Source organism: Triturus cristatus, chromosome 9, assembly GCF_964204655.1.
Source record: "Triturus cristatus chromosome 9, aTriCri1.1, whole genome shotgun sequence".
In the NCBI taxonomy this organism is placed as follows: domain Eukaryota; kingdom Metazoa; phylum Chordata; class Amphibia; order Caudata; family Salamandridae; genus Triturus; species Triturus cristatus.
Window position 1 is genome coordinate 60225408 of NC_140592.1, and position 18111 is coordinate 60243518.

Sequence of the window (18111 nt, forward strand, 5' to 3'; positions counted from 1 at the left end):
CAGCGATCATTCCCAGCTGTGCTCAGAGGGACGTTCCCTAACCCAGGAAACGCTACGCTTCTGTAAATTCTCAATGCCTGCCACATGTAACTAAGGTTACGAGCTGACTCCATGACTATCAGTCGTTGACACGCATGTAATACATGTCGACCTTTACAATGCATTGTTTTAACTTGCTGTACATGTTCCCCAGGACGGATAGGCTCAGGATTCTTGTGCATGAGTCTCACGCTCTCTTGCTGAGCAGGCCTACACACAGCCAGGACCCTGTGTCCATTCACCTGGTGCCTCCATCTAGAGCCAGGACCCTGTGTCGCTGTATCTGGCACCTACACCCAGCCAGGACCATGTGTCCCTGCATCTGGAGCCTGCATCCAGCCAGGACCCTGTGGCGCTGTATCTGGCATCTACACCCAGCAAGGACACTGCGTCCATGCATCTGGTTCCTACACCCAGTCAGGACTCTGTGTCCCTGCATCTAGCGCGTACATCCAGCCAGGACCCTTTGTCCCTGCATCTGACGCCTGCATCTAGCCAGGACCCTGTGTCCCTGCATCTAGCGCATACATCCAGCCAGGACCCTCTGTCCCTGCTGCTGACACCTGCATCCAGCCTGGAGCCTGTGTGCCTCATTATGCGGCCTGCATCCAGCCAGGACCCTGTGTCCCTGCATCTGGCGCCTGCATCCAGTGAGGCCCTCTGTCTCTTTTGCTGGGGAGGCCTGCACCCAGCCAGGACCTTTTGTCTCTCCATCTGGCACCTGCATCTAGCCAGGACCCTGTATCTCTCCTGCTGGGCAGGCCTGCTTCCAGCCAGTACCATGGGTACCTGCATCTGGCACCTGCATCCTGCCAGGACCCTGTGTCCCGTTATCTGGCACCTGCATCCAGCCAGGACCCAGGGTCCCTGCATATGACACCTGTATTCAGCCAGGACCCTGTGTCACTTCATATGACACCTACATCCGGCAAGGACCCTCTGTCCCTGCATCTGATGCCTGGATACGGCCAGGACCCTGTGCCTCTCTTTCTGGGCAGTCCTGCATCCAACCAGGGCCATGTGTCCCTGCTGTTGGTACCTACATCCAGCCTTGACCCTGTGTCCCTCATTATGGGGCCTGCATCCAGACAGGGCCCTGTGTCTCTGCATCTGGCACCTGCATCCAGCCTGGAGCTTGTGTCCCTCATTATGGCAAAAACAGGGGGTATGCAGTTCCTAAGAGTGAGGGAGAAGTCAGGTCTTTCTAAAAAGTGCCCTCACACACCCCGAAGGATGTCATGCTTCATCATTGGGCCTGCTCCTCGTCGGGCCGGCGCTGCAATGCCCGACGGGCACCCACGGAGGGGCTCTTTGGTGGAGATCTTTTGTTGATGAAGCCGTAGGGTGAGTGCGGGTGTGTAGGCTAGGTCGTGCGGTGAGTGTGGAAATTAAAATAGGTCTAGAGAGTGGACCTCGGTCTAGGTCCACTATCTCCCCGCAGCTCCACTGTGCAGTCTCTTGCCTCCAGACCGACCTCCTCTTTGGGAGGTTCGAGGCTGCTGAGCGCTCCTGCGCCTGCTGGCCGCTCCAACTGGGATCAGACTGCCTGCAACCACCATAACCTTTCTCAGTCGTTTTTTTCTTCTTAATTTTTACCTGTCGTGCCACTGTTATTTTGCCCATCTGTGTCTTGCTCTAATTCCACCACTGTTTTTATTTTCTCGTGCCTGCCTGTTCCTTTCGCCTTTTCCCGCTGCTGCCCCTGCGGCCCCTCCCCCCCAGAATTCCCCCCAGAATTCACCCGCTCCCACCTCCCAGCCTCTCCTCCCTCCCACCTCCCCTACTTAATGGTGGCCGCTGTGCGGTCACGCAGGGAACACGTGCAGTGGGCATGCCGCTAGTGCGCCAAGGGCGCGTCAAAGACAAGCCCATCTGTGCCCGTCCGCGACCCGATCACGGCCAGCACCAGGAACCCTGGACCTCCCATTACCCATCGCTATGACACCACCACCCTCCTCGCACTCAAACCTGGAAGACTTAGAGAATGCCAACAGGCCTCGCCCAACACGACCCACAGCCAGTTCTCCTGCCTCCACTGCTGCCAGACAGTCACCGCCACCCCAGCCTCCAACACCGCTGACGCCAGCACCGGCGACACCCTGAAATGCATCATCCTCAACGTACACTCCATACACAAACACGCCATGGAAATCTGGAATCTACTTGACTCTCTCTCGCCCGACATTGCCTTCTTCACAGAGACATGGACCAACGCATCCTCCGCCCCAGACATCAGCACCATCATCCCAGATGGATACAAGATCCAGAGGAAAGAGCGCCCCAACCACCCAGGAGGGGGCCTCGCCATTGCCCACAAGGGCACCCTCGGCTTCACCACCTCCAGCGAAACCTTCCCCTCCGCCGAACACCTGCACTTCCAGATCCAGACCACCCCCAAAGCCACATTTTGAGGAACCCTAGTCTACAGCCCCCCCCGGCCCCCGAACACCCTTCGCCACCACCATCACCGACTTAATCGCACCCCACACCATCTCCTCAACAAACTACATACTAATTGGAGACCTGAACTTCCAACTCGACAACCCCAGCGACCCCCAACTCCACTATCCTTCGTGACAACCTCGCCAGCATCGCACTTAAACAACTCATCAACAAACCGACCCACAGAGCAGGACACACCCTCGACCCCATCTTCGCTGCAGGAAACAGCATCCAATTCAGCCACACAACGCAGCCGCCATGGACCGACCACCACTGCATACACTTCACCATCAACAAACACAAGGCACCCAAACCAACCCCACGACCACCATGAAGGAACTGGAGCAAGGTTACCGACGAGCAACTTAACTCCACCCTCACCCAAGACAACCACACCCGGGCACCCGATGCAAATGACGCAGCTAGAGAACTCCACACCTGGATCTCCAACTGCGCAGACGAGCTCACACCGCTAAGCAACCCTGACAGACAACACCACAGGAAAGCCACCTGGTTCACCACTGCTCTCCAAGAAGCCAGACGCACCTGCAGACGCCTGGAGAAGAACTGGAGAAACACCAAGACAACCAAAAACCACACCACCTACAAGGACGCCATGACGGACTACCACAACCAGATCAGAGCCACCAAGAGGAACTTCATCCACAACAAAATCCTGGTCAACTCCACCAACTCCAAGGAACTTTTCAGTGTCATTCAAGAATTCACCAACCCACGCAGCGAAGCCACGGACATCACGCCATCCCAAGACCTCTGCGACAAGCTTGAAACCTATTTCCACCTCAAGATCAAAAACCTCTACGACAACTTCATCGACCATCCACCAGGCACCACAGATGGCCCCCGCCCCCCCAGAAACACCAGCCAGCCCACTATCTCCAACTGGACACGGATCACGGCCGAAGACACCGCCTCGACCATGAAAAGCATCCACTCGGGGGCCCCCACCGACCCCTGCCACCTCACATCTACCACAGAGCCGTGGCCGCCATCACATCCGAACTACAACGCACCATCAACACCACCTTCAAAACAGGCACCTTCCCAGACGACTGGAAGCACGCAGAAGTCAGATCCCTGCTCCAGAAGCCCACAGCTGACCCCACCGACCTCAAGAACTATCGGCCCATCTCGTTCCTCCCCTTCACAGCCAAAGTTGCAGAGAAAACAGTCAACAGGAAACTTACACAATTCATTGAAGAGAACGCCGTCCTGACCCGTCCCAATCCGGATTCCGAAGCAATCACAGCACAGAGACCACCCTACTTGCCACCACAGACGACATCCGCACCCTCCTGAAACAAGGCCACTCCGCAGCCCTCATACTACTCAACCTATCAGCAGCCTTCGATACCGTTTCCCACCGCACACTAGTCGCCAGACTACACAACGGAGGCATACAAGGAACAGCCCTGGACTGGATCCTATCATTCCTCACCGGAAGAAGCCAAAGGATCAGACTCCCACCCTTCCTCTCCGACCCCACGAAAATCACCTGCGGAGTCCCACAGGGTGATTCACTGAGCCCCACCCTCTTCAACATCAACATGGCCCCCCTCGCAGCCATCGTCCGACAACACGGCCTCAACATCGTATTCTACGCCGACGACACCCAGCTCATCCTCTCCCTCACCAAAGACCCCACCACTGCCAAACTCAACTTCCAGAAAGGAATGCAAGACGTTGCAGTCTGGATGACCAACAGCTGCCTGAAGCTCAACACCAAGAAGACAGAAGTCCTCGTCCTCGGTACCACCCCTTCTGCATGGGACACCACCTGTTGGCCGATCGCCCTCAGAAGCCCACCTATCCCCTCAAACCGCGTCAAAAACCTCGGCATCATACTCGACTCATCACTCACCATGAATCGCCAGCTGCTTCAACACCCTCCGCATCCTCCGCAAGACCTTCAAGTGGATCCCCCCTGAAGACAGTCACCCACGCACTCATCACCAGCAGACTGGACTATGGAAACGCACTCTATGCCGGCATCAACAATTCCCTACTCCGCAAACTCCAGACAATACAGAAAACCGCCGCCAGACTCGTCCTCGGCATCCCCCGACACGAACACATCAGCCAACACCTACGAAGTCTCCACTGGCTCCCCGTGGAGAAAAGAGTCACTTTCAAAATCCTCACTCATGCCTACAAATGCCTACACAACAACGGACCCAAAAACCTCAACAACAAAATCAACTTCCACGTACCCAAAAGAAACCTCCGATCTTCCAACCTCGCACTGGCTGAAACCCAGCACATCCACAGAGCCAGACCAGGCGGAAGATCCTTCTCTCACATTGCAGCCACGACCTGGAACGAGCTCCCGGCAGGCATCAGACGCACCCCCTCCCTGAACACCTTCAGGAAGACCCTCAAGACCTGGCTCTTCAGCTAAACCGATCTGTGGCGGACCCCCCCCCCCCCCGCGCCTTGAGACCCTCATGGGTGAGTAGCGTGCATACAATTCCCTGATTGATTGCTTGATTGATTGACTTTTATTCCAAGGGGAGGGGGGCACTAGCCTAATTAAAAGAAAGGAGCCCTGGCTGGATATAATGGTCCTACAGGGCTTGTCTGGTGTATAAGGTCGACATGTTTCATTCCAAGAGTAGCCCCTAGCGGGTGAAGTGGTACTTCATCAGGACCATGGTAGAAGGATTTTGGTTGTACTCTGGCACTACCGCAATTCTGGTCCCAGAATTATTATGGTATGATAGTAACCAGTTTGCAGTTAGAAAAACCGGGTCCAATTTGGCCCAGCAAGTTGAGACCTGAAAGGAAGGAAAGGGGGGGAGATAAAAACAAGAACAACCAAAGGTCCAATTAGGGAGGTTTCTAATGCAAGGAGCAATTTACATGAACTCACATGCTCTATGATGTGTAGTATAGTATCATCAAGTCAAGCGAGCCTGTGAGTCTAAATATTGTGAGTCTAAAAGTCACATTGCTAGAGGTACGTGTCTAACTGTGAACTAGCACCAGTGCTTGTGAAGATGATTCAAACTTTGAAATTAGGATGGTGACTGCACCAGCAGTGGTTTAGTGTAATGTAACCTTAGGTGTAGGTAATTAGTGTTACCCAGGTACAGCACACCATGCTAGGTTCAATAGCGTACATTAATTGCCGTTGGCATCCTCACGATTGTTTATGAGATCCATAGGTAACCATGACGAACATATACGGCAATTATGCTGAGAGTGATACAAAAATTGGCCAGTGATGCTCAAATTATGTCCCTCATTATGGCGCCTGCATCCAGCCAGGACTCTGTGTCCCTGCATCTGGCACCTGCATCCAGTGAGGGCCCTGTGCCTCTCTCTTGCTGAGCAGGCCTGCATCCAGCCAGGACCCTGTATCTTTCTTGCTAGGCAGGCCTGTATCCAGCCAGGACCATGTGTACCTGCATCTGGCACCTGCATCCAGCCAGCACCCTGGGTCCCTTCATCTGGCACCTGCATCCAACCTGGAACCTGTGTCCCTGCGTCTGGTTCTGCATCCAGCCTGGACCCTGTGTCCATGTATCTGGTGCCTGCATCCAGCCTGGACCCTGTGTCCCTGCATCCGGCACCTAAAATCATCCAGGAGCCTGTGTCCCTTCATCTGGCACCTGCATCCAGCCAGGGCCCTGTGTCCTGTATCTGGAGTCTGCATCCAGCCAGGGCCCTGTGTCCTGCATCTGGAGTCTGCATCCAGCCTGGACCCTGTGCCCCTGTATCTAGCGCCTGCAGTGCTTCAAAGTCACAAAACAGGACCACTGCTGAGCATGTGTGCCACACTTATGTCTTAGTGAGATGTGAGGGGTGACCCTTACCAGGGCGATGAGCTGGTAGGACAGAGGCCGAGAGGGCAGAGTAGGGAGAAGGGGATGCTCCAGCGGGGCCTGTGGGAGGGGAGATGATATTCGGAAAAGTAAGAAATATAATAAAGTATTTATCTTGGAATTATACAGTTGTGTAAGACCATATTATATGACAGGATTTGCTAAATGAAGTACCAAGAAATGGCAGCCTCTGTGGCACTATTATATCACTATTTTGTCATTTCAACACACATTAATACTGCCTGGCCACAACAGTACTGAATTAACCCATTAATACAGCAACCAGCAACTGAGAGATGATCAGTTAGGCTGTGCAGCATCATGTCTAGTATATTTTTGGTAACCTTTGATCCGTTAGTGCAAAAAATAATTATTGTGTTTAAAACTGTAAATTATTCAACAGATGGTGGATTATGTGCCAAGTGCAGTAAATCCATAATGATGCGGAACACACCGTGCCGCATAATCTTATACTTCCACTGACCCTACTTATTAACTACAAAGTGAAATATATCACAACATAGGTTAACACAGAACTTTGATTGTCTGCCATATATTTACAAAGTAAAGTTTATCCAGTGCTAAAGTTTTAGTTTTATAGTGTGTTTGTAGTGCACTCTGTCTTTTAGAGAGAGGGAATGGATTTAACATGTTACACTACGTCCATAAGATTCCAATACAAGTGTCTAGGAATTCACAGTTTGTTCAGAAACAGAATTAATAGCCAAATCACGCAGTACTGTTCTTCGCCGTCTCTGACATTCCATCCATTCAAAAGCAGGTGAAATTTCCAGGTTAGAAATGGCACAAAAATTAGAAACTGCTGCAGGACTCAGGTGCGGCAATACTTTGGTAATTACCCATTTTTCAGTGGCCATACAGGGGCCCACTTTAAATTGGACTGGAGACTATGACGTCTCCTTCAGGCTGGAGACTAATATAGCCTTAGAGCCCTCCGTAGAGGGCTCTACCGGCCATTAAAGGCCCGCTGCAGCATTAAAAGCCCGAGTCGAAGGTGAGGGCCTTTAACAAGGGAGAGGGCCTTTAATGGGCATTAAAGCCCACCATGGAGGGCTCTAAGGCTATTAGAGCATTCCGCCCCTAGAAGGCAAATTGTTCTAATTTCTAAAAACAAAGGCCTCTCGGTGCCCAAGGGGGGTGTAAATCCCCTCGGGCTCTGAGATGCCTTTGTTCTCAGCAACAGCTGTGAAATGAAAAAAACATTGGAATGTTGCTCTCCAGGCTTCTACTAGCCATTAGAAGCCCTGAGCACTCCATTATCTACAATGGAGCTCTTCAAATGTTCTAATAAGTGATTAAATTTTTTTTAAAACAGGGCAGCAGTTCTTTTCCATCTATGCACCCGGGATCTGGAACAGCATCCTCATTTGCATCAGGCCTGCCCTAATGATGCTCCAATTTAGGAAAGATTGAAGACTCCCTCTTTATAGAACACTACATAAGAATGTACTAACCGTCCACAACCATCCCTCTTGAACAGTATGCTACCCTTTGATCCTGCACCGCGCTCCGCTGCATTTTAAACTAGGTTCATGCTATAGAAATACCACATACAAAGCTAATAATCTGCCCACATCATTCGCTGATACTCCAGTCCCCGACAAAGACATGACTCTCACAGTCTGCCTCTGTGACTGACTGACACTGACATCCCACTAGTGACCTCTTTGGAGAGCTCTTATAATGGGCTTCTGAACAGCAAGAGGCAGATATCCAACACAGCTTCACAAAACCCCTCAGCCCTGAACTGCATAATACTCTAGTACACCAGTACTCCGCATCAGAGGTGCCACACTGTACTCACACGGATTGCACTATGCACTGGCCTTACGGCACTCTCTTCAAAGCACCGCCATCCACTGGCGTAACGAAAATTGAGGGGGGCTCCCTGCACGGTACGAAGAGGGGCCCCCTCCCGGCTCAATCAGAAGCTCTCCGGCCAGAGTGCAGTGCCGAGGGGGCCCCTGGAGCTTGGGGCCCCCCCTCAACCGCAGGGGCTGCGGGGGCCTATGTTACGCCCCTGCCGCCATCTCAGCTTGCACATGGCATCTGCACCCCATTACTGGGGAGTCTAAAATGTTCCCTCAATGTGTCTTCACCTTGGTTTTAATAGCACCCCACTATCTTAAACTTTTGGAAATTGATGAAAAATAAAGGAATTACTTAGACAATATAACGAGACTAAATGACTTGTTGAAGTAGTGCACCACTCCAATCTTTTGGTTCAGCACCCCACTATCGTCTCAAAAAACCCAGGGTAAGCATTTATCCTCCCACCCTGCCTACTATAGCAGTACTGAGACACAAATGACTGAATGAATGAATTAATGAATTAATGTTTCATTTGTAAAGCAGACTGTGACTCATACTTGAGCAGCCTGGAGCTGGGAGACCTCATCAGAGCTTCCCCAAGCACCTCTCCCTGATCTGCAGAGTGCACTGTGGTCCCAGTGATGACACGTCTTCACAGCTCCCTCAGTGCACCTCTGTTCTAACTTGCAGTGTGTGGTGGAATCTCTGAACTGAGACACTCCGAGCTCTCTCATTAAGTGAGCTGGCATCAAGCATTTCAGGAGGGAGTTGAAACACTTTCTTCTTCCTGATGAGATTAGCACATCTGCTGCGGAGATCTGCTCAATCTACATGGCTCCACTTCCGAATCCTGGAGGGACCAGCGCACCTTTTCATCCTTCTGTGGTTGATAAAATTAAAACAATTCGGCACGGTGATGAGAACACTTGCTATTCACTGCCTCGAGGCAATTCACTACACGTGTAGCATAAAAACACAGCCTGTGGCATCCAGGGCCAGACTGGCCGTAGCGGGCACCAATGTTTTCCCGGCGGGCCAGAAGGCTGGGGTCCAGTTTTGCACCACTGGGGTCCGGTTTTGCTACTGAAGGCCAGTTTTGCAGCAGCGCTGCAATTTCGGCCCCTGGTATAAAAAATAAAAGCAGCAGCGTAGCACAGCAGCAGTGTTTATACCACCCCCCCCCCCTCCCTTGGGGGCTGGTCCGAGTTGATTGTCAGGGCTGGTTTGCATTACCAGTCCAGCCGTGGTGCCATCTGCTTCCATTCAGGCTTCTCCAATGAGTAGCTCGTGAGCCACTGGTGGCTCTTCTGTGTACAGTCCAGCCTGATGGACTAGAAGCTTTTGCTTGACTGAATAAGTTTAGAAAAAAGTGCATCTTAGAGACGCAAATGTGTGTATTTTCCGAACCAATAAGCTGATGTTTGAATTTCCAAAATCTATTCAAATCTGATATTTCAGTGATAAATCATGTGGTGTTGGAGAGGTTTATTACTAATATTATTACCTTGGTTCCAGGGGCTTTTAAGCTATGGCCGTTATGTATTACCCACGTAAAAACACAGCACATTGGCGAACGCCTGTGTTTTTCGCATTACTGCTGCCAATGCTGCCTGTTGCACTGAGGTGGTCACTGCAGGCAAGTTTACATAGGGAGGTGACTCGCGTAATCTTGTCTGATGCGTCACGATTACAACACTAATCCTATTAGTAGCTTGAGGTGAGTTTCATTGACCATAAGAAGCTCTTATTACCAAAAAGGTTGCAGACCCCTGACTTACATCGACCGTTTATATAAACCTCTGCACAAGAGGTAGAAAGACATCCTTCAGATCCAGCCAAGATTTCTAGTCCTTTAAATGTTGGATAAAAGAGCAGGAAACAAACTGGTCAGAGCTCAGAGACTTGAGATTATGCTACAGAAAGTTGTGTAACTTCCAGGCCACTGGTGCAGTCCTTCCAATGCAGCTCCGGGGATGATTGTCTAGTACAGGGATCTGCACGAAGCCTGCAGGTTGCAGTTTCCAATGGAATTAAGATAATGACATTGTTAATGTGCATGTTGTGGAGAAGTAAGTGTGTTTGTGTGTTTGTGTAACCTGAAGAGTAGTGGCTGCAATCTTGTTAAAGTAGCATGCTAGGTTACTGCATCTGCTGAAAGTACAGTCTGCAAGGTATCGGTGTGTACCCTGCAGACTGCACCTCCCAAAGCAAATAACATAGCTTGGCGGGTGTATGCGCCTGTCACAGTGATACTAGTAAGATAGCTTACTAAGTTCACTTGGTTGTTGCAGAGGAGGGGGGGCCTGCGGCAGGTGTTTGTGCCAGGGAGTGGGATAAAGAGAGGTATAGAGAGAGACCTTCAGGTCAAATGTTCCCTTATGCCTACTGCAAGGTCTGCTTTACCCTGTGGATCACAGGTTCAATGCAGAATAGAGCAAACACGAGGAGATGAACTGAGGTGGCGAAGTGAGCTAAAGAACGATGATGGATTCAACCCAGATCTGTGACTGGGTGTGAGTGTCTGAAAAGTTTCAGTGCTCCGTCCATCATCTCCTTGTGTTTGCTCAATGCAGAATAGATCAGGAAGATATGAAGAGACGAGTGGGTGGTAAAGTACCTGCTACATTTATCAATTTATAGGCACAAATGTCAATTCCAGTAAGAAATCTATCCCCTGTGTCTTACATAAACATTGTGGTAACACTCAGACAAAGCATCACAGGACTTTTCACAGGTGTGTGCCTTCAGAAAGGATGCCTTGGGAATGACCCCACAATTCTGTGGTAGATGTTCACACTCCTGACCCCACTGCCAAGGGCAGAAGTGATTTAAGAAGCTGCTCTGTGCATTCACAACAAAGAATCACATCCTGGAATGTACACAGAAGACCAGTGCAGAACCAGTGGACAAACTGTGACACAACCACCAGCTCAGACCCTATATAGGCCATCCAACAGAAAGGTAAATGAGAACTGTGCCGCCCTTCTCACTGACTCAACCGCCTCTCAAATTAACTTTTCATGGTCCTGCCTGAATACAGCAAGCAACGCTGAGCCCACTGCACCTCAACGAATCTACACTGTGCTGGTGGATCACCTTGACACCAAAGCTGCTGATCTGGAATCTCACTTTGCAACAATTCGACCAGCCTCAGCGTCTCCCAATCCAACTCCTGGCCCTCGCCCTTGTCTCCTACCTCTGCTTCATTGAAGCCTTTCTCCAAGTTATCAGCCTCCAACTTCCCGGATCTGGTTACATGGAGACATAAATCTCGACCCCTAGCCGGCTCCTGACTGCCAGTCATGTCAGGAAGCTCCTTGCATTTCCCACAGTGCAAATAAATCTGCACTCTTTCTTCCTAGACAAAATATGGTGGGTATTTTGGAGACCTCCTATGTTACACCATTCCTAAAGAAGCTCATGCTTGATCCATCAAACTGGGTCACTCAGAACTAATCTCCATGACAGCCAATCACCAGCAGACCAATTCTGTGTTAGCCAATGGAAGAGCAATGCTCACCCAACTCAACATCTACATAAAGAACTAAAACTCCTAGTTGGTTCCTGGGTTAACTTCTGCTAACACAATGGGCTGGAATTCTCCATCATTGTAACAGTCCCTAGGGAACACAAAGAGATGCAGCCTTCAATTAACTACAAATCCTCCACACGTCCTTTGAAATGGTCCTTCACCCTACATTTATGCTCGTTTGTGGCACTGGGATCCAGGACACAACATCATACTGGAAGTCATTCATCCTCTAAAACTGGACAATTGTAATGTAAACCACACCTTTCAACTCATCTCTTTATCCAATCACCTGTGTGGTACCAGATAGCTCTCTGAATGTTCCAATCTTGTCCACAGTCTATCTCAAGCGGTGGCCTTGACGCATTGACTCATGCTGCCTCAAATTCTACAACAATGCAGACAACACTAAGGTCCTACAGACACTGGAAACCCCTTCAGACATCTACTACTCTGCCCTCAGATCCTGCCTCTGCTTTCCACTCCTAATTGACTAGAAACCATCTGAAGCCAAAAGACAAAAATACATAAAATCTCACCTGTCGATCACTGACTTACATGATGGCTGCAGTCTGGAGGACTACGGAACTTGACACCCTACCCTCATCAGCGCCCACAGTGAAAAGCCTTGCATTAATGTGGGACTCTGACCTCAACTTTGGACTTTAGATCAGTGTGGATGTCAAGGCATACTCCCACTGGCTGAGAACTATCAGGGGAATCTTCCCCTCCCTCCTGGAGCCCAGGTGACCATCGCCCTTTGTGCGTTCACATCTGCACTACATCAATGTCCTTTATCTTCGTGGACCTGAACATATACTGCTCACACTCCAATTGGTGGGAAGCACTGCAGAATACTTCAATTAAAACTGGCAGTTTGAATATTCCTGAGTCGTGTGATGCAGGCATCATGATTGGCATTGCCAGTTCCATAACTCGGATGAGTTTTGATTATAAGAGTTGGATACCCTCTGAACTATGTTCCATAGAAAGAATGGGTGCTTGGTCAGTACACTGGTAAGAATTATACTACCTCACCAACTTAGGTGTGTGTGGTATTATTACTATTCTGTGTGGGTCACATAAGGCATGTGGAATGTGTGTGGTGAGAATGTTGAGGGTGGAGGTTCGGGAGTGGGACGGTTGGAAGGACTATAAAGGCTGATGTCTCTGGTGCCGCTTATGCTACGTAAGTCAGTTAAAAGTTTATTGACCATCACTTACCGTCTGAGGACCCTCTTTTCAACAATGGCGACGAGGATGGCTAAAAGCGGCACCGGCGACTCCATGATGATCCACCATAGATTTCTTCTGAGTTCTTCATTCGGCAGTCGACTTCCTGTAGAACTTCTTGAAGATGATTTTACTGGTGCATACTGTGTTGTTGTGCCTTGAAACTTCTTGTCTGGACATTTTCTGAGGATTTGGTGTGCCAATCTGCGAAGCGATTCTTCTAACGTTGTGTAAGTCGCAGTATGAAATGTTGATGACGTCATTCAAGCGACGTCCATTTTGCAGCTGGACTGCTTCATTGGCAGCTGAGTCAGCGTTCTATTGAGTGCAGCCATTTTACTAGGATAGTCGCGTCCTCACATCTCTGCGAGATGTGTGGCGGCCATTTTGGGACGGTTTCAAGTACGAAGGAGAAGCATAATTCTAGTACAGCGGTGATTTAGAAGTTACAGTTACGGCGGAGCAGTGAGGAAGTGACCGGTTGTGTTAACATATTTAACAGCGTCAGCATCTACGAGGCGTTGGTCTACATCTGTGAACAGCATCAACATGGATGTGACTGATGTGGTGAAAGGGGTAAGGGAGTGTGAGGTCGCTTTTACTTTCAAGGATATCATGTCTATTGAATGTGGGGAGAAGGTAATGTGTAATGTGTTGTCTGAAGAATTGTGGTTGCATGAAATGGATAAGGATGTGGTTTTGAGAGAGGTAGAGAAGAACATTGTGGGCGGTTGGCCGAGGGAGTCATCTTTACGTGGGGAATGTTCTGCTTTTTGGAAGATTAAGGAAGAGTTGTGTGTGTCGAATGGTATCATCTAGAGAGGGGGCAGGATTGTGCCTCCTGTGGGCATGTGAAATGATATCATTGAGAAGAGTCACAAGGGTCATCGTCCGCTTGCTACAATTTAAGCATCACGCTGGAAAACGCTGCCATCCACAACATACACTCACCGTGCAATATGAAGCCGAAGCCCAAGTCGATTCAATCCAGAGTACAAGGGAAGGGATTGACGAGCGCAACCGGCTTTCCCAGGATGGAGGGAACTCGAGCTGCAATGACGGGCACTGACGCGGAGCTGGAAGCAGGAACGGCACGTCGCTTGGGACACCGAGCTCCAGGTGTGATCCGGAAAGACTCCGCTTCGGAGGGGAAGGTGAAAGGCAGGAGATATGAATAAAACTCAATCAAAATGGGTAGGAAAGCTGGGCGACGGGGAGGTCGATTTGGACATGGCACTTGAATTAGGGATAAAGATCTTCCTGTCAGCCAATTTAAAAGCCCAACACTACAAAACCCTATATAATCTGTATTACATACCAGCTAAACTTTATGGATGGGGGAAGAGGAAAAATGATAAATGTCTGAGGTGCCAAAGGGGTCCGGCAGACATCATACATATGTTCTATTCCAGTATTAAACTTTCAAATCTTAAAAAAGGTATAGAGGATTTTTGGCTACAGACATTGAATATAGAAATTATGATTACCCCAGCCACGATGCTTCTAGGATATGATAATCGGGCAAATCTGGATACAGTACCAAGAGATTTTGTATTTATAACATTAGCCATAGCACGTTTATTGATAGCTACTGCTTGGAAAGACAGTGAGCCTCCTACCTACCACTTATGGCTACATCGTGTATTGAGTATTAGTCGGCAGGAAATTTCCTTATATAACTGTAAAGGACAATAAGCAAGGAAGAAGGGAATGAAGATATGGGAACGCTTATTGACATGGATATATAAGGAAGACATTTAGGAAGTAATGTTCACATATGTATCTAAATATGTAAATATGGAATGTTGAAGGCAAAGTATTGTACTGTGACTTTGGTTGTAAGCACAATTACAATATAACAATATTTATTTATGAAATTATGTATATACCAGACTTTCCAAAAGAATTATTATTTTTTTTTAAAAAGACAAGAGTCACAAGGGTCATGGTGGCATTTCAACTACCAAAAGAAGAATAAAAGAAAGTTTTTGGTGGCCCGGTGTTGACTCTTTGGTAGATCATTGGGTTAGGAATTGTAAGGCGAGTGGTGCTAGTGATAAGGTGGTTAAACCTATGTGTATACCCTTGACCATGGTGGAGTTGCCTGTGGGACCGTGGCAAAAAAATTGCTATTGTGGAGTGGTGTGGCTCACTGGTTAGAGGCGGCAAACCCAGAAGCAGAAGTCGGCCCGGGACCAGGGTTCGATTCCCGACGCGGCAGGGTCTTGAACCAAGGTCAGCGGACACGATAATTCTCGCCTCGGTGCCCACTCTAACCATAGATCCCACTCAGCAACTCTGGGCAATAGCTTGCTTAATCTCCACTTACGGCCCCATCAGCGCCGGGGATGCTTGTCTTCACCTTGGAGATGCCCAGTAGGGACCATCTCACAGGGAAAGCCAGGATGGGTTCCCCAGCAGCACACAGCGCCGGGACACTCTTGGGAGTAGCCGCGCGCTCAACAAATACCCAGTAACATAACAACATAACATAACATGGGTCAGTTTTCTGCAGTATCAGCTAAAGATGGTTACGCTATTGTTTTGATTGATTATTTTTCTAAGTGGCCGGAGGTAAGAATGGCCAGCAGTGTGACCACTTATGTGGTTATTGAATTTTTGGAATATGTGTTTTCTAGGGAAGGTGTTCCAGAGATTTTGGTTTCAGATAATGGTTCCCAGTTGATATCTGACAAGATGCAAGAGTTTTTAAAAGAGATGGGTATTAAGCATGTGAGGTCGTCGTTATATCATCCTGAAGGGAATGGCCAGATGGAGCACTTCAACAGAGTGGTTAAGGAAGCAATTCAGTTGGTTTTGAGTGCAGGATTACCTTGGAGGAAGGCTTTGCAAGAGAGACTTTTGGCTTATTGACTTACTCCCTATTCTGTGACCGGTAAAACACCCTTCGAAGTGCTAAGGGGGAAGAAACCTTCAACAGTGTTGGTTCCATGGTGGTTGAGGAGAAGGAACTCTAGAATGAAGTCTAGTGAGAATGTACGTGATGAGGACATTAAATCTAGAGTTAAGGCGTTCCAGGAGCGTACTGTTCATTCACGTGGTGGTAATTACCATTGGCCTGTTGTTAAAGTGGGTCAGATGGTATGTGTAAGGAATCCTAGAAGGGTGTTGAAGGGTGAAGTTGCCTGGTCAGGGCCTTTGAGAGTGCGGAAGGTGTTGGGTAGTGCAGTGGAGCTGGAAGATGGAAGATGGAAGGAGATAGAATTTTTGCAAGTTAAGTTTGTGTAACGGGCGGAATGGTGTTCCTGGTGGAGAAGTGGCTACTGAGGAGGAGTGCAGTGGGTACATGTTGGGGAAGGATCGTGGTGTGGAGTTGTGAAGTAGTGATGTTGTGTTGGAAGAAGCTGCCAGACACCAATCATGTGTTGATAATAATGCATTGCGTCGGTGTGGCAGGTTGAAGTGAATCCCGGCTCGTTTTGAAGATTTTAAGTTGGGATAATTGTTGTGGTTTTTCTTTCTGTTTTTTTGTTGGTCTTGTTTTGTGTGGGTTCTTAAAGGGGGTAGGTGCGTTGTATTGGTGTTATTCTGTGTGGGTCACGTGAGGAGTGTGGAATGTGTGTGGTCCACAGTGTGCAAGTTATGTGCTGCAACACAAAAAGAGCACACCTCTGGTCCTCATACTGTTATAAATGTGCTGAGAATCTAGCAGGGAACTTACAAGCTACCCTGTGTGTGCCAAAGAGGAAGGTGCATGGTCTGCATTGGTAGGCAGCGGATCTTGAGACTATGTGCTTAGCCTACTCATGAGTGGCCAAGCTGCCTACAGTTAGGACAGACTTTGCATTGAGAAGGTATTATTGTTTTCTTAAGAACTTTGGCACCATTCGACAAATCTGCATAAAACTCCAAAACAAAAAGTATATCCACTTTGGATTCTTTATGGAAAGTTTAGCACAGATCCATCAAGCTGGGGCCCGAAAAAGAAGGGAGGGGGAAAGGCCATGTGCAGGGTGGCTTGGTCGTCGCTGTGGGTTTGTCACAGGGCCTGGACCGATGGAGATGGCCACTTGCTGTGGGTTTAGGACAGGGCCCAATCAGAGGCCTGGATGCCAGGCCTTGAGTCCGATACCTGCTGCTCACAGCCAAAGGGTGCAGGACATGGGCAGAGACATCAGTGATGTCATCTTAGATGCCATTTCAGAAGTCCTCAGCGATATCATCAATAATGTAATTTAACATGTCATAATTGATATCATATGTGATGTCATAGGTAGTGCTTGACAGGGACGCGAGTTATAGTTAGTTACTTAACCATAACTGGAGAAATTATGTGGTTTTTATGTTTTGTAACCATAACTATACTTTTAAGTTTATTTTTTTCAGTAAAAAAATATTTAAGTATGTATGTTTGTGTGTGTATATTTATATATATCCTTACAGAAAAAACAGAGGAAAAGTTTGATTATATTTAGGTGAAAATATTAATAAAAATGTAACATTTTAAACTAAATAAAACACTGAAATTAACCAGTTGTAGTTTACTGAGCTAACTAGAACTTGTGCCCCCACAATGCCCAGTGGTGTCATCAATGATGTCATTTAAGATGTTATTTGTGTTGTCATCAATGGTGTCATTCAACATGTCTTAAGTGGTGAAATCTGTGAGGTCATAAGCAGAGAATGGTTGGGGAAGAAAGTCTAGTTAGCTCGGTAAACTATAATTGATTCAGTGGTTCTTTGAGTTTAAAATGTTACATTTTCACTGACATTTTTAACTAACTATAATGTCACTTTAAACTTTGTTTTTTCAGTAACTTTCTAAAGTTTCTGAATTTCGAAATGTAAAATGAGATATTATTACCATACCTAACTCCAGCATCACTTTAACATTTGTTTATTTCAACGCATTTCTAAGGATTTTTTAAAGAAAAGTAAGATCTTATTACTATACCCAACCACCTGTAGGCAGCCAACACGCCCGCCGCGCACAGCCTTTAACCATGAATGGCTTGGGGTTTGGCTCAGAGCCTGGCTGCAGGAGAGCCCTGCCCCCACCCCTCCACAGGCACTGAACTCTGCACCACATACGGCCTACAGCCAAGTCCTGCATGTAACCTCCCGCAGGTGGCCAGCTCCCACGGACACCCACCCCACATTTTTCTTTCTAATTCATTTTCCCGGGCCTGCGGGACTCCCTCAGGACTCTAGTGTGATCAATGTGACCCC

At 48.5% G+C, this 18111-nt stretch overlaps 1 protein-coding gene across 2 annotated transcripts in view; it reads right to left on the reverse strand.

Annotated features, from left to right (window-relative positions):
- PODXL2 (podocalyxin like 2) overlaps window positions 1-18111 on the reverse strand; it is a 277786-nt gene that overhangs the window by 256043 nt on the left and 3632 nt on the right. Inside the window, exon 1 of one of the 2 annotated variants that reach the window (XM_085624406.1) lies at window positions 13873-13994. The exons of the other annotated variant lie outside the window; for it this stretch is intronic. The gene's annotated coding sequence lies outside the window, so the exon portion shown is untranslated. Of the gene's footprint in view, window positions 1-13872; window positions 13995-18111 lie in introns of those variants that run through there. 2 annotated transcript variants of the gene reach the window in all.